The sequence below is a fragment of the Loxodonta africana genome, unplaced genomic scaffold (genome assembly GCF_030014295.1).
Source record: "Loxodonta africana isolate mLoxAfr1 unplaced genomic scaffold, mLoxAfr1.hap2 scaffold_81, whole genome shotgun sequence".
Lineage (NCBI taxonomy): Eukaryota > Metazoa > Chordata > Mammalia > Proboscidea > Elephantidae > Loxodonta > Loxodonta africana.
Genome location: NW_026975550.1, coordinates 76,071 through 93,549, shown reverse-complemented (window position 1 = coordinate 93,549; position 17,479 = coordinate 76,071). Strand labels below are relative to the sequence as shown.

General features: G+C 43.1%; 1 long non-coding RNA gene across 1 annotated transcript in view; it reads left to right on the top strand.

Annotated features, from left to right (window-relative positions):
• The window catches only part of LOC135230160 (uncharacterized), a 312,870-nt gene that overhangs the window by 253,195 nt on the left and 42,196 nt on the right, over positions 1-17,479 (top strand). The window contains exon 6 of the long non-coding RNA XR_010320816.1: positions 8,747-8,921. This is a non-coding gene — a long non-coding RNA (uncharacterized LOC135230160). The remainder of the gene's footprint in view (positions 1-8,746; positions 8,922-17,479) is intronic.

Sequence of the window (17,479 nt, the reverse complement as noted above, 5' to 3'; positions counted from 1 at the left end):
TCCTTTGCTGGCATCTTACGTAGGGTTTTGCATCTCAGTTACTGAGTGTGCTTGTCCTCTAACTCTTCTTCTACCTTCCTTCTCTAATTTGTTATCATTTTTAAACTAGCCTTAAGGATCAAGTTAGGGGAGTATCTCATGGCTTTCTAATCTCTGTTGACTATGTACAAGATTAAAATGACTGTTTCTTGCATGTTTGCTGGAACCTGACTGGAAACGATCTAGGTCTGCCATTTTCTTTGTAGGTAGATCTTGAACTACTGACCCATTTTATTTAGTGGTTAAAGGCATCTTCTAGTGCTAATTTACTTAGAAAAAATTCTGATGCATGTTCTAGGTTGCTCAAATCTCATCTTTAAATATTGATTATCAGGGCTTGTAGCCTCATGCAGGCCAATTCATCAATTCCAGATTTCCCCAAAGTCAGGCTCTGCAACTATTCCTGGTACCAATTCCCTCATCTAAGACTTATTTGCAAAGAAAGATACAACAGTATGCTCTCTAAACAGTTGTGTATCCGCTGCCTTCTTGAGTCCAAAATGTGAGGATACAGTCTTCTAATACTTTTTTTGTAATTGTTCTTTTCTTAAATTTTTTTCCTTTTTTCACTGCCAACCCCCCCACCCCCCAATCTAGTAGTTTTAAAGTTGTGCGTTTCAGGTTCAAGTCTGTAATCCAGCTGGGATTCTGTGTGTGCTGCATCTGTGCATCAGAAGAACAGGCTTCTAGAAGCAGAAAGCAGGCAGTGCGACTGTTGGGTGGTTGGCGGGGCGGAGGGGAGGGGAGCTGCTGCTCAGAGAGGTGCCCGAGGGAGGCAGGAGATGTCGGGCTGCCCGCCGCAAGCCCGCGGGCTCCAAGGAGGGGGAACCCGCCTGCGCCATGAGCCTTCTGAGACAGGCCCAAGCCCGCCCAGCCGGGTGCTAACCTCGCACCTGCCAGGTTTGCGGGTTCCCCCAGGACTAGGGGAAGCCTAAGGCCATGGATGGTAAAGCCTAGGGTCTGGACCTGGGAAATGGTTCTACCACGCGTGATCGCAGCGCTTATGCTGGAAAGGAGGGCAGGAAGCGTATCGTAACGTGCGTCCGGGCGATGACCCAGAAGGGCGGGAGTTGTGGTCACCCATGGACTCTGGGTCCGCATATGGAGGCCCCCAGGGTGCAATTCCAGGAGCACAAGGCAAAGCCACAGAGGCCACAGTGCACCTCGCCAATACTCCCCAGGGGCACTGCCCCAAATTTGGGGAGCAGTCCTTCCTCTGGGCTAGGGACTTTGTTTCCTCCGTTGTCATCACTGACTGTGAGCAGACTCTAGTCTGTGCAGACTAATGAGGAGTTATCAAAATGAGCTCCAAACTCCAGATTTGTTTAGGATCATAAATTAACACAAAGAAATACGACTTTAGCAATAAGTGCCTGGTTCAAGCCCAAGTTGCCTGAAAGCAAGGAATTTCAGTCTTTCAGCTCCTCTGCTAATCTAGTGACTAGGAACAGGATCTCACTGGAACTCAAAGGTGTGGGGCACTGGAAATACTTCTGGGTCTGTCTGCTCAGGGCTGATTGCCTGGTTCCCAGTTTTATTATACAGCTTAAATATAGACCAGAAGAGGAGTTTGGGGCTTGAGACCTATTTCTTGAGGAAGGAAGAGGTAAAATAATTCAACGTTTACTGTGTCCTTCTCCATCCCCGGAAATCCTCACGAGGACCCTCTCAGGTAAGGACTGACAGGGAGTGGATTGGTTTACTGCTCGACTTTGTCCTTGAGTCACTTTGTTTATGTCCTGCATGTAAACTATTGTGCACTGATGGAAGCATTCTAATTCTTATGCAGAATGACTAGACCCCGTGCAGAATGACTATATTGTGCCTCCCTCAGGCACCCCTGTCTGCACAGCACCCCCCGCCCCCAGCTGCCCAACCGCCTCTCTCCTGGCATTCTGCTTGTAGAAGTTTGTTCTTTTGATGCAGAGATGCAGCACACACAGAATCCCAGCTGGATTACAGACTTGAACCTGAAGACCTTATGCAGAATGACTATTTATGAACCACTAAGCTTTTTTTTAAGCTTAGTACTAAATCAGGTACTTCCCCCTCAGAGAAGGCCCTGGAGGAGGTTGATACATGCATTCCCCAGTGCTCCTGCTGCTCTGGAAGTGCCTGAAATGCCTCTCTGCAGAAGGCCTTTGGAGCAGGCTCATGGCCCACATAGGAATTCAGGCCTATTTTTTTTGTTGTTAGAACACCTCATTTAGCTTTGAAAACATTACTATCCAGTTTATTCACCATATTGAGTACAGACATCTCAGGTATTTTCAAAATTAACCCCATTCTCTAATACTAATTTGCCACCAAGAGTGTATTCCAAAGTGTTCCGAACAGGCTAGAAAATCTTTCCAAAGAGGAGACTCCTGCGCCGTGTTGTGCAGTGATTGCAGGGATGGCATAATGTGTTTACCCAGATACCTACCCCTTTTTTTTTGTTGTTGTGCTTTACTTGAAACTTTACAGAGCAAGTTAGTTTCTCGTTCAACCATTTATACACAATTGTTTTGTGACATTGGTTGCAATCCTCATGATGTGTCAACACTCTCCTATGCTCCAGTTCCCCATTTCCATCCGCCATGATTCCTGTTCCATCCTGCCCTCTTTTCTGTGCTTTTGGGCAGGTTTTGCACTTTTGGTCTCATACACATGATTGAACTAAGAAACACTTACCTCATGTGTGTTATTGTTTGTTTTACAGACCTGTCTAATCTTTGGCTGAAGGGTGAACTTAAGAAGGTACTTTCGACTTTGTTCCTTTCCGTAATTCCTGAAATTCCAAGTCTACCACCTGAAGAACTTCTTTAGCGTTTCATTTACAACAAGTCTGGTGGCAATGAATTCTCTTAACTTTCCTTCACCTGAGAATGTCAGTATTTTTCCTTTACTCATGAAAGAAATAACAGGATATAGAAAGCTGGGTTAATGTTTCTTTTCTTTCAGTGTTGAAAAAATGTTTTCACAGCCTTTTGGCCTCCATGGCTTCTGATGATGAATACAGAGTCATTCCAATTGTTTTTCCTGTATGAAATGAGTTGGTCCTTGTTATTCCACAGTTGGCAGTGAGGCATTTGGGTGTAAAATTATGTGAGTTTAACTTGTTGGAGTTTGCATAGCTTCTTGAATCTGTAAGTTTATGTCTTTCAACAAATTGGGAGTGTTGAGCCAGTATTTCTTCAAATACTTTTTTCTACACCACATATTTTCTCTACACCTTATGGAATTCCAATAAATAAACGTTAGATATTTTTGGATTTTTTTGAGGCTCTGTTCATTTTTTTTTCAATATTCTCTGTTTTCAGATTGGATATTTTCAATTGAACTATTTTCATCTCATTGATCCTTTTGTCTGTCAACAGCATTCCGCTGTAGAGCTGATCAAGTGAATTTTTTATCTCTATTTTTCTATTTTTCCTGTCTAAAATTTTCATTTGTGAATGGTTTCTATGTATTTTTCTATTTTTCTAAGTTGTGCCTGTTACTTCTTTGAGCGTGGTTAAAGTAGCTTTTTAAAGTTTTTGTCTATGATTCCAAGACTGTGTCTTACTTCAATCTTACAGAAAATGTCGATGTTGTTTGTTTTAGGAATCACTTGACCCAGTTATGTTCAGGCTGCAGGTTCTTTCCCAACTTCTGTATGCTGTGGCTCAGATGTCAGTTCAGATTTTGAAGACTTTGCAGTGATATTTGGATGTAATCTATGGGAGTGTCACTCAGTCTGGGACCTTGTTGGTGTTCTAACCCATAATGCAGTTCTCAAAGGATTGATCTACTTCTTAGGGTCAGAGCAAAGCATATGCAACTGTGGGAGTGGGGGAGGGTATGAAAAACAACTTTTTGGTATCCTCTCTTGAGCCGCCTGGTCTCTGTCTCTCTGAGGCTCTCTGATGTCTGAGCAGCTACCTTCCTGGTCCACTGGCAAGAATGTTGGGGCTTTAATCTCTTCCTTCTGCCGTGCAATTAAGTGACTGGGTCTGCCTATGAGGCCAAATAACGGTAAGATGGAGAAAACGTAACAGAGATTCCTCTATATTATTTGGTCCTTATATACTCTGGTCAGAGAGAAGGCACACTGTTTCTGGTGATACTTTGAAACAGGTATGGAGAAAAAGGCATTAACAGGTTGATAGCTGCATACTAGGTGTTACGGATTAAATTCTGTCTTCCCAAAATGTATATATCACCTTGACTAGGCCATGCTTCCCAGTATTGTGCGATTATCCACCATTTTGTCGGCTGATGTGATTTTCCAATGTATTGTAAATCCTACCTCTATGATGTTAATGAGCGAAGATTTGAAGCAGTTATGTTAAGGAGGCAGGGCTCAATCTACAACATTAAGTTGTGTTTTAAGTCCATCTCTTTTGAGATATAAAAGAGAAAAGAGCAGAGAGACAGGGGGACCTCAGTACCACCAAGAAAGAAGTGTCAGGAGCAGTGCATCCTATGGACCTAGGATCCCTGTGCTGAGAACCTTCTTGTCCAGGGGAAGATTGGTGACAAAGACCTTCCCCTAGGAGTGACAGAGAGAAAAAGCCTTCCCCTGGAGTTGGCACCCTGAATTTGGACTTATAGCCTACTAGACTGTGAGGGAATAATTTTCTTTGTTAAAGTCATCCATTTGTGGTATTTCTGTTACAGGAGCACTAGATATCTAAGACACTAGGTACCAGGAGATGTACATTTCCCAACTCTTTCACTCCCAGGGACACTATGACTAAGTAGCCAATGCTATAAATCCATGCGAGCAGACTATTCTGATTACTGCTTTGACTCTACTGTCTGTTATGGTAACCACACCCACCTTGTCTTTGTTGATTGAGTGCCACCACTTGGCTGCTACCACCATGGGGACCAGTCAGCTGCATTGTAGTTAGGTGTCTTAATTCAGTTAGGGCAGTTCTCACTGTGGACTCTTACTTACATAAAATAACAACCACAGAAGTCTTCAGTAATGCTGGGGCTTGCTTCACAAATTTGGACCTCACCGCTATGGTAAAAAGAGAGCCCTCTGGGCACTCCGTGTGTGGGTCTGTGGGTCCAGCCTAATAAATCCATTCAAACATGCCAATTTCCCTCAGCCTTTGGATACCTTCTCCTACATTACACAGTGGCAGATCTGCCATTTCCACTTGATTTATTGTAGACCACCACTTAATACGTGCTTCAGTAAACCAGCCAAATAAACTATGAGATCCTTTTCTAACCTCTCAAGCTGAAACACTGAGTGAAGAATCTGTGCTTCTTGGGCCTATATCAATAAACTCAGAGTACTCCACCTTTATGTTGCTTGCACCATTATCCCACACCCAGAATAGCCATTCCCACACATATTCACCAGGTTTCTGTATGTATGTATTAGAAAAATCAAGCAGTTCTTTTGGAGTTTAGCATACCGTCTCCTGGGTCACACTTCATAGTTCACCTTTTGGGGCTTGTTGGGACTGAAGTCTAGGTATAGGTCTAGAAGCAAAAATGGGCAGTGGCAGTGGGATGTTCAGCCCTGTCTTATAAGGCATCTGCCTACGGTGATGCCCCAGGCAATGCCCCAGATCCCACCCCAGGAGATAACTCAAACAAGACACTTCAGGCACAGCTGGGGTAATCTCATCAGATGGAGGTGGAAGGGATAATTGTTTTACTGGGAAGGGTGCCTTAGCAGGCAAAGTTAGAGAATCTCTTCAGATGGGAGTAAGTGGTCTGGTTCTGTTAGGAAGAGCGATTCAACGGAAATTGGAGGTTCATTGTCCCCCGCTTCCTGACTGTCTGCCCATATGTCCTCATCCCAAGTTTCAGGATCCCATTTCTTCCCAATCAGTGCCCTCACTTTAACTTCGGACACCATTTGAGGCTGGATATTCAACTGGCGCTTTAATTCAGTCACTCTTAAGATAAGAATCTGAGTTTATTTTTGGCAGCATTAGCCTTGTTACTATAAGAAATATGGTTTTCTTTCTGGGCACAAGTGGCAGCTTTCAGATCTTGTATGTGGTGCTTGAGCTTTGAGTCCATTTCTTTCATTCACCAGTGTGGCTAGCAAAAGCAGGACCAACCAAGCAGCTTCCTTATTATTCTTATTCTGACAAAATTATAGAAAAGTATCAAATATATAATCAGGCAGAGCCTTGTCTCTCACAAGTATTTGATCCAGTGGTAGTAGTATTTTGTGTATTTCTATTGTCACCTCACACCATGGATTAGCAATAGCCTGTTTACTTCTGGAGACAGTCATCAGTGCCTTTAAGACTAGCCAGACTTGAGAATCAATTCAGAAAACTCATCCTTAAGATTTGGTTCCTCTAGAACCAGTGTAGGTACCAAATGTCTTAGCCTGGGATCTGTAGAGGTGCAAAACTAGTGAAGAGAACATGTATATATATACACATATATATGAGTGTGTGTATATGTGTGTGTGTTTGTGTATATATATATATGGAAACCCTAGTTGCATAATGGTTAATAGGTATAGCTGCTAACAAAAGGTTAGCAGTTCGAATCCACCAGGCACTCCTTGGGAACTCTGTGGGGCAGTTCTACTCTGTCCTGTAGGGTCACTATGAGTTGGAACCGACTCGATGGCAATGGGTATACACACAGACACACACACACACATATATATGCATACGTGCATATGTTAGTTGTTGTTGCTGTTAGATGCCATCGATCCTGTGTAAAACAGAATGAAACACTGCCTGATCCTGAACCATCCTCACAATCATTGCTATGTTTGAGCCCATTCTTGCAGCCAGTGTGTCAGTTCATGTTGTTGAGCGCCTTCCTCTTTTTTTCTGACCCTCAGCTTTTCCAAGCATGATGAGCCTCTCCTGGGACAGGTCCCTCCTGAAAATATGTCCAAGGCACGTGAGACGAAGTCTCGCCATCCTTGCTTCTAAGGTACATTCTTGGTGTACTTCTTCCAAGATGGTTTTGTTTATTCTTCTGGCAGTCCATGGTATATTCAGTATTCTTTGCCAACACCATATTTTAAATGAATCAGTTCTTCGGTTTTCCGTATTCATTGTCTAACTTGCTCAAGCATGTGAGGTGATAGAAAATATCATGGCTTTGCTCAGGCACACCTTAGTCCTCAAAGTGACATCTTTCCTTCACAACACTTTAAGGAGGTCTTTTGCAATAGATTTGCCCAATGCAATACATTGTTTGAATTCTTGACTGCTGCATCTGTGGGCATTGATTATGGATTCAAGTAAAAAGAATTGCTCGATGACTTCAGTATTTTCTCTATTTATCATGGTGTTGCTTACTGGTCCAGTTGTGAGGATTTTTGTTTTCTTTATGTTGAGGTGTAATCCATACTGAAGGCTGTAGTGGTTGCTCTTCATCAGTAACTGCTTCAAGTCCTCTTTACTTTCAGCAAGCAAGGTCGTATCAGCTGCATATCATAGGTTGTTAGTGAATCTTTCTCCAAAACTAATGCCATGTTCTTCTTCTTACAGACCAGCTTCTCAGATTATTTGCTCAGCATACAGATTGAGTAAGTATGGTGAAAGGATACCACCATGACACATAACTTTCTCATTTTAAACCAGACAGTATCCCCTTGCCCTACTCAAATGACTGCCTCTTGGTCTACGTAGATATTCCGCATGAATACAGTTAAGTGTTCTGGAATTCCCATTCTTTGGTAAGCTATCCATAATTTGTCATGAGCCACACAGTTGAGTGTGCTTGTATAGTAAACAAAAATAGGTAAACATCTTACTGATATTCTCTACTTTCAGCCAAGATCCATCAGACATCAGAAATGATATCCCACATTCCATGTCTTCCTCTGAATCCAGCTTGAATTTTTGGTAGTTCCCTGTCTGTGTACTGCTGCAATTGTTTTTAAATTATATTCAGCAAAATTTTTCTTGCGTGTGACGTTAATGATGTTGCGCGATAATTTCCTCATTGCGTTGGACCACCTCTCTTTGGAATGGGCACACATATAGATCTCTTCCAGTCATTTGGTCAGGTAGCTGTCTTCCAAATATATTGGAATAGACAAGTGAGCGCCTCCAGCACTGCATCCATGTGTTGAAACATCTCATTTGGTACTCTATCAATTCCTGGAGCCATTTTTTTTGCCAATGCCTTCAGTGCAGCTTGGAGTTCTTCCTTCAGTACCATCAGCTCTTGATCCTATGCTACCTCCTGAAATGGTTGAACGTCGACCAATTGTTTTTGGTGTATTGAGTCTGTGTATTCCTTCCATCTACTTTTGATGTTTCCTGTGTTGTTCGATATTTTGCCCATAGAATCCTTCAGTATTGCACCTAGAGGCTTGAATATTTCCTTCAGTTCTTTCAGCTTGAGAAATGCCAGGTGTTTTCTTCCCTTTTGGTTTTCTAACTCCAGATCTGTTCACATTATATTATCATACTTTGTCTTCTCCAGCTTCCCTTTCAGGTATTCTATTGAGCTCTTTTACTTTATTTTTCCTTCCATTCTCTTTAGCTACTGTACATTCAAGAGCAAGATTCAGAGTCTCTTGTGACATCCTCTTTGGTCTTTGCTTTCTTTCCTGTCTTTCTAATGACTGTTTTTTTCATATATGATGTCCTTGCTATCATCCCACAACTAATCTGGTCCTCGATCCTTAGTGTGCAGTGCATCAAATCTATTCTTGAGATGGTCTCTAAATTCAGGTTTGATATACTCAAGGACATACTTTGACTCATGGACTTGTTTTAATTTTCTTCAGCTTCAACTTGAACGTGAATATGAGCAACTGATCATCTGTTCTGCAGTCAGCCCCTGGCCTGCTTCTGACTCATGATATTGACCTTCTCCATCATCACCTTCCACAAATTTGATTCCTGTCTATTCTGCCTGGAATGGTTCATGAGTATAGTCACCGTTTATGTTCCTGATGAAAGGTATGTGCAATGAATAAGTCATTGGTCTTGCCAAATTCTATCATGTAAGCTTCATTGTCATTTCTATCATCAATACCTTATTTTCCAACTGCTGATTTGTCTGCTTTGTTTTCAACTTCGCATTCCAATCACGTAATTATCAGTACATCTTGATTCATCAATGCATCATGTTTGATCAGTTTCAAACTGCAGAACTTGGTAAAAACCTTCAACTTCTTCATCTTTCACATTCATGATTCGTGTGTAAATTTGAATAATAGTCTTATTAACTGGTCTTCCTGGTAGGCCTGTGGATATTATCCTATTGCTCGTAGTGTTGTACTTCAGAACAGATCTTGAAATGTTCTTTTTATCGATGAATATGATGACGTTCTCTTCAGTATCTCAATCCTGGCATAGTAGAACATACCATTGTCTAGTTTAAAATGTCCAAAACCAAGCTATTTCAGCTCACTAATGCCTAGGATTATTGACCTTTATGCATTCCATTTCATTTTTGATGACTTCCAATTTCCCTAGATTCATAATTCCTTCATTCCACGTTCTGGTTATTAATGGATATTTGTGTCAGTTTCTTCTCATTATGAGTTGTGCCCCATCAGCAAATGTCATTAAAGTGGGATCTACTTTGAGGAGGTAGCTCTTCCCCACTCGTATTTTGAGTGCCTTCCAACCTAAGGGGTTATCCTCTGTCATTCAATCAGGCAGTGTTCCAGTACTATTCGTAAGATTTCACTGGCCAGTTTTTTTTTTTTAGAAATAGATCACCAGGTCCTTTTTCCTAGTCTGTCTAAATCCAGAGCTCCACTCAAAGCTGTCTACCATGGGTGAACCTGGTGGTATTTGAAATACCAGTGGCAAAGCTTCCAACATCACAGCAACATGCAAGCCACCACAGTACAACAAACTGACAGAAGAGTGGTGGGAGTTAAAAATGAGACGAACCAAAAAGAGTGCTTCTTCCATGTCTGCTGATTTAGAGGAACCATGAGAAATTGTCAAGTGAAGAGTGATTCAGAGAAAAACATGGGTAGAGTGTGACCTAATTTCCATAAAAACAAACAAATGGATGTCCTTACGTGTGTCCCGGCAAAAAGCAGTGTGTAAAAGGGTACATATGTATCTTTGGACACTGGACACTTTGGGGGAGCAGGTACAATATACTTATGTGGGGCTGGCTCTTATTATAACTTCTGTATACAAATCTCTTGTTAAATGTGTTATAAGAATGTAAAACCTCTTAAAGTTAATAACATCATACGTGTATGTGTGTATATTTGAAACTTTTTTTCTGTTTTGACTATTTTATTTATGTGTTTTTTAGTTATCTAGTGTGGCTATAGCAGAGATACCACAAGTGGATGGCTTTAACAAACAGAAACTTATTCTCTCACAGTTTAAGAAGCAAGAAGTTTGAAGTCAGGGCACCAGCTCTAGGAGAAAGCTTTCTCTCTTTGTGGCTCTGGGGGAAAGTCCTTGTCATCTATCTTCCCCTGGCCTAGGAAATTCTCAGCTCATGGACACTGGGTCAAAAGGAAGTGCTCCACTCCAGGCACTTCTTCCTTGGTGGTATGAGGTCCCTCTCATTTCTGCTCACTTTTCTCTTTGTATCTCAAGAGACTGACTCAAGACTCACCCTAATCCTGTAGATTGTGTCCTCCCTCATTAACCTAACTGCCTCTAATCCCACCTCATTAACATCACAGAGGTTAGAATTTACAACACATAAGTAATCACATCAGATCACAAAATGCAGGACAACCACACAATACTGGGAATCAGGGTCTGGCCAGGTTGACACACATTTTGGGGGACACTATTCAATCCATAACAATAGAGAAAACACTGTCTTCAATGCCAGATTCAGAGACTTTTATCTATGTATGAAGGGCAAACACAGAAATTGAACAAAATTCTGATCAGCGAATTATTGCTTGCTCTTGTAACTAATGACTTCTTCTGGTCTCTATACCTTGAAATGGCCAAAAAGAATTCTGTGAGGATTAATTCAGTTATTGCTAAAACATCTACTGCATTTACATGTCTACAGATAAGGAAGAATGCTGGACACCATGTGTGATTCATTAAGTAACACGGGGACCATTAGACTATTGTTCTCCTTCTCTGATATGCCACTATCACCTTCTCCCCTTGTTGCTCTCCTGAAAAACCCATGCTTGTATATTCTAGGCTTTTTTCCAGAATTGAATTTGCAGGAAGTTAAAGATATATCTTTGAAAGATAAAAAAGACTTTGGCCACATTGTCTTTAGACAGTCGAACTTCCCAGCCAATCGCTGTGCAGGATGGGAATTCACAATCCCTCCTACTCAGTACCTCTGAGCAGGACGGGATTTCTGTTTCATTATCAGGAGAAGGTGGAATTCACCCCTCTTCAGAAAACTTACTTTCCTTTGCCTCAAACTGTCCCTCTCAGGATCTGTCATGGTCACTCTGAGAAATTCACATGGGCAGCCTGTATGGAAGTGCCCATCCTAGAGGCCCTGCCCTCCCTTCCTTGCTCCATAGGGCTTCCTCTGACACTTGGGGTCGCATCTCCCAGGGAGTACACACCTCTGGCACTTCCAGGGATTCCCAGGCCCTGGGATACTGTGGATGGGACTTGGAACTCAATCTGTTTCTTCCCATCCTCACCTTTGGTTATCTGTGTCCTGTCTTCACCACATTTAGGAGGCCTTGTCTTCTCTTTGCTCGTTTTATCTCAGTCAGGCTTTTCTATTCCAATTCTCTGATCTCAGGACAGATCAGGTTAGACCACAGAAAAGAGAAAGACCAAGCAAACATCACTGATCTGTGCAGAAGCTGCTGGGAAGGGATTCGATTCTCACTGGTTTAGGATTTTAAGCCCACTGCTCACCGGCAGGCAGGTTCCCCCCAGAGTCTGGCTTCTGTCTGGTACCTTGTACTCCAAAGAACTCAGTGATCAGCCCACCTTCACAATCACACCTCCCTTAGAGCTATCTTTGCAGAGGCTCTTTCTCAGACTTCCATGTCCCACTGAAATCCCATTTCTCTTTCCTTACAAACATTGTGCTCATTCTCAGGGCCCTGAGACCTCATCTGCAGATGAGTCTTGTCCTCTTCTCTCCTTGGCTTTTGAGTAGACCTCATGTCTTCGGACTGCTATCCTGGGGCTTCTTCCACCCTGGTGCTCTGGGGCTGGATCTCTCCATGTACTAGAGGGGGCGTGGAAGGGGCACAAGGCTAAAAGGATGGATCTTCCAGGTGAGGTGGGTTTAAGAAGCCTGAATGAAGTTCTTCCCTGAAGGGTGCATATTTTGCAGTCCAGACATCCTGCTTCTCTCAGTCTGAGAGTCCTAGCACATCTTCAGGTGCTTTCTCCTTTGACCTTGAGGCCATGCCTGCACCCTCTGCAGCCAGATCTCCCACAAGTGCAGCAGCACCAGTAGGTGTGGTAGCCTCTTCAGCCCCTGTCTCCTCCTCCAGATGCTCCTGGAGGTGCCTGGCTCTTCTTGCCAGGACTCCAGGATGCTGACCAGGAACTCAGTGTTGGTTAGACTGAGGGCAGACCTGATGGCACTCACTTTCTTCAAAAACTCGGTCTCAGGACCAGGGGCCTTTTGCCGACAGGGGTGTGAGATGTTTTGGTCTGGTCTGCCAGACCATGGCTAACCCCTTGACCTTACACACTTGGGTAAAATACTCATACTTGACCTATTGATCTCTGGAGTAATTTGATGAGTGAGAATTCTGCCTAGTGGAAGCTGTTGAAAAAGACCTCGCTGGTACTTGGGGAATCTTCCTGGGCTTGGAACTTGGGCTTTTTGTTCTCATGTTCTACCCTGAGTGACACTTTCCTCTTGGGTTGAGACTTGCAATAGTGGAGTGTTAATTTACATGAGCTGTCTGGGCTCTGGTGTCTGAACTGTGACCTAAGTCTCTGGTCTCAGGGATCCCTGGAGACCTCTCCATCACCGCCATCCTCCACTTCCACAGTCCCCATGGTTTCTTTCTTCTTCCCCAGGCACCGACCATACTTTAGGGAATTTACTCTGGGCAATAAAGTCTTCTCCAGAAAATTTCGATGATGGTACTACCTTATAGCAAAAGTCTATAGTTCTCCAAAAAATTATAATACATTGATTTAAAAAAAAAAAAAAAAACTCCCAGTTTTCTTTCAGTAGATTCCAATTCATAGCAACCCTATAGGACAGAGTAGAACTCCCCACAGGGTTTCCAAGGAGCGGCTGGTGGATTCCAACTGCCAACCTTTTAGTTAGCAGCCAAAGGTTTATCCAGTGATAGTTTATAACATAAACAGAGGATCGCCACATTAAAAAAAAAAAATTATTTTTTTGCATTTGTTGGATGGAAGTGAATTTGCTCCTGTGGAATATGGAAATTACCTCATTCTCTGCACCTTCATGATAATACATGGTTTCTCTAAGAGCTGTTTTCTGTGAAAGTTATTTTTTTTTAGTAAATTTAGAGTGTAAGCATTGAAACAGGAGAATTGGTCTCCTCTTTGTAACTTGGTTTCATCCTACTTTTAAGGGAAGGCTTTTATAGAAGGAATTATACTTAAAGAGACAGCGTTATTTGTACTTTTCTGTATAATTGAAAACTTCTCCTCGTACCCTTAACTAGCCTACACCAGGAGATTAAAATTGCCTTTCTCTGAACACAAGCCCATTACCATGTCCTTCAGGGTGAGGCAGAAACAGATGTCCACATTTGAGAGTCTGATGGCACAAACCTTAGTAGCCAAATCGCAACCATGCCTCCTGTGGGCGGGGGCGGGTCTTGTATATGTCAGCATAAGGGTCAGTATTTTTCTGAGTTTGAGGGAAGGATTGGCAAGTTAAGGAAGAAAGAGAAGGAGTTTGGGAGGGGAGTGTAAGCTCCAGTGACAGACAGAAGATGGGGTGGGAGATCTCTCAAAGGGTATTAGAGGCCAGTCAGAAAAGCAGGAAGCAGCAGGAAGCAGGGCCAGTGGAGGGCAGCACTGGGTGGAGGAGGACAGCAGAGGTAATAGTAGTGGGGAGCGCAACAAAACTGGCCTGAAAAGAGTGATACATGACTGATCCTAGATGAAGCTCAGGTTAAGAAAAGTAGGAAAATAAAAAATTCTATCCTGTAGCCATGTTTGTGGTTAGGGGTTGTTTTAGGCTCTTGAGGGAGGTGGGCAGGAGACACAGGAGGGGAAGGGGAGTTCCTGGATCTAGGGAGGAATCTACAGCCCTTCTTCTGCCCTCAGCGATGTGGGTTCTGGGCTCTTCAACCTACCACTCCCAGAACCTCCTGAGTAATTTCCTTAGTTCTTCACATGGTATATTAATTCCATCTAATTAGAAAATATAATAATTAAGTATGCTTCTTCCTACCCAGCCTTTCCACCATCCTATACTCTCTGCCCCAGTTGCCCACTGGCTTCCTTCCCTTCCATCATGTTCAGATCCAGAACAATAGTGTGCCTTGTCTGCACCTATTCTGGAAAGCTCTCAAACTTACAATTGGATTCTTTCATTTCATCCCTCATTTATTCCTACATTTCTTATTGAGAAAATAAACTTTGGTTAATTATCTACTAAATGACAGAAAGTGCTTTCTCAGGAGAATCTTCCTTATGACCTTATCCATTCACCCCAAATCCTTCATCTTGTCCTACCATGGCTCTCTTTTCTGGTGGAAGTCAGACCTTTTGTTCTGTAGCACTCGTCAATCTGGAACAATTTTTCCTCACCTTTATCTAGAGTCTTAGAGAAAGGCCTTTTCCTCGTGTGTCACTGTTTCATCCTGCTTGGGTGAAGATGTCCGAACATAATGGTCTTCTGAAGGACCTTTATCCCTTCTCCCAGCATGAACCTTTGATAACTTGGGGACTCTGGCTTGCTCCTGAATTTCCTTGATTCAGTAGCTACGGTTTCTCTCCCACAAGACCTGAGGTCGACACCCTTTTCAAAAAGCAGCTGAGATCTGAGTTAGCACCAAGGCTTCCGTAATCCTGTGTGACATCATTGCTGACACTGCTGAGTTCCATGAGCCCGGTTTGAAGCTAAACACGGCAACCAGAAAAACATGAAACTGTCAGGTAGGTGCTTGAGAAGTGCTAGCACCAGTGTAGGAAGAAGGAGATTAGATACTAAAAATGAATTGCAACTTTTCCGTGCCCTGTAAAAGGGGTTACTATCCTTTGGTGAGTAAAGAGAGCACAGGGAATGATAACAGTATCATGGGCAGCTGCTTTCTCCCAGTCCTCTCATTTGACTCTGTTGGAATCATGTCTCTCCAGCTCTGGTTATAAAATGTCCACTCTGAGCCCCTCTTAGGTCTCCTTAGCCTCTGAGGCTTCACACAGGCTCTGCTCTCTGACTAGGAGATGTTCTCTCCCTTCCCGTCTGCTGGTCTACTCTCCCTGGTGAAGCGTGAAGGTGAAGAAAACTGACCCCACTGGCAAGATTAGGCTCATGACTTCACCAAGAAGCCCTAAGACTCAGGAGTTTTGTGGTCAGCCAGAATGGGAAGTTTGGGAGTTGACTTGGGGAAAGCCCATGACAGACTCTGCCTTTGTTTAAGGTGCCATTTAGAGGAGAAATCAGCAAATGGGGAGACCATTTGAGGAAGAAATTAAGAAGGTTGGGGTGGTGATGAGGAAGGAGGAGACTTCTCCAAGGAAAACAAAAGTTTCCACATGGGGATGGTAGGGGCTTGTTTTGTGTGACCCCAAAGGAGAGAAGAGGCAGGAATGGTAGGGAAACAATAGAACAAAAGATAATCTGTGCCTGTTCACAAATATAACAAATGCCCCAGTGTTTTCAGCCTGTTTCCTCAGACTTTTCTCATCAAGCCATCCTTCCCCTTTTACTGAAGCCTCTGGAAAATACCTGGGGCTTCCTGGATGCTCGGCCTTTTTTCACCCCTTAACTATTCAGTCATATTCCCAACTTGGTTCAGGCATGACTTCCTGGTTGTAGTCTTCCCTGAATCTTCTCCTGGTAGATGAGTCCACTTCTTGCTCTGTACACCATTGTACCCAGGAAACCCTTTACCACAGCATAAAACACAATTGCATTTACTACACATTCTTCCTCTCTCTGTGCCCATGCCTTCTATGAGACTCCAGAGCACCTTTCATTAGCAGTAGGAGTCTTCTTCTACCTGTTGAAGGCCGACCTTATGGTTGCTTCAGCCATTGACATAGTAGCAGAGAAGATACAACGAGAGAATTGAAAAGATTTTGCATTGAGTCTTGCCCTTTTGTTGCTCTTAAACCCCGAGAACCTGTGGGAATGACCCCAGGCCAGCCTGCTGAATGATGAGGGACCATTGGAAAGATGATCTAGTGGTTTCACTGAGTTGATTTTAGGCAAACTGGCTCGGTGGTGAGCTGGAAGCAAATTGTAGACAGATGAATAAGCCCTGCTACGAGCCACTGTAGCTGGCCCAGATCAGAAGAACCCCAAATTGACAACCTGAAAAATTGTGAGCTTAGTAAATGGTTGTTTTTTTAAGACACTACATTTTGGAGTCATTTGTTACACAGCAATACGTGACTGATACACCTGTTAACTTGGCCGTTTCTCTCACCAGGCAGTGAGGCAACTTCTCTAAGTCATTTCATCACCGAGAGCATCTGGCCTAGGGTCTGATATGTAGCTGTTAATACAGGAAATCTTTGTTGACTTAATGCATGAATGAGTAATACGAATTGTAAGTGTGAGTCTACACAAAATCATGTATGAGAAAAAGCATTATTTTTTAAAAAATAAAATGAATTGAGGCTCAGAACTACCTGCTTACAAAATTGAGGGGAGTTTTTAACCTCACTTACTTTTAGGGGACTCCCTCATCCAGATATGCAATAATTCCCAGGGTCTAATGAAGGACCAGTGCTTGGAGAAGACCTTCAACACACCCATTGCCTCAGCCTATGTGGGTGATCTCTCTAGAAGCATTCGTCCTGCTGTTTCCATTCTCAGCTGGAGCATGAGAACCTTGGTGGGGCTGTCAACAGCATAATAGGTTTTGTCTACTTATGTGCCTGCGTCAGCCTTTGAGGTGCTGTAACCTATTCCAGGGCACTATCAAGAAGGAGATCCTTCCCCTTCCCAATGTCTAGGACCCTACTATCTGACTGTCACTCTTCCCCTGGGCTCCAGTTCACTCAGTGTGATCACCCCAGTGAGCTGAGGCTTTTACCATAGACTCTTCAGAGTCTTGAAGTTTCAGAGCTTCAATACTCTGAGTCCAGCTATCTCCTTGAAATGAGGTAGGGAAGGGGGAAAAATGTAGAAAGATTTTATTTGGCATTTAATGTTACAATAAAATTTCTTGCCCTGCATTTTCGAAGGGTCCTGTCTAACAATTCCCTCTGTTCTCTTACAAGATGTAGGTCAATGAAGACTGAATGTTTGTTGTGTCATAATCTGCAGAAGGCTGCAAAGTGCACATGGGGTCCATTCCCCCGATGCTCACACTAGAGCACCCCACCCATGTGGAAATCTCTGCAAGTGTTACTGAGTCCCTCCCACATCCACAGTGAACAGCTTTCAGATTCTTATAAGAGGGAATTGTGTC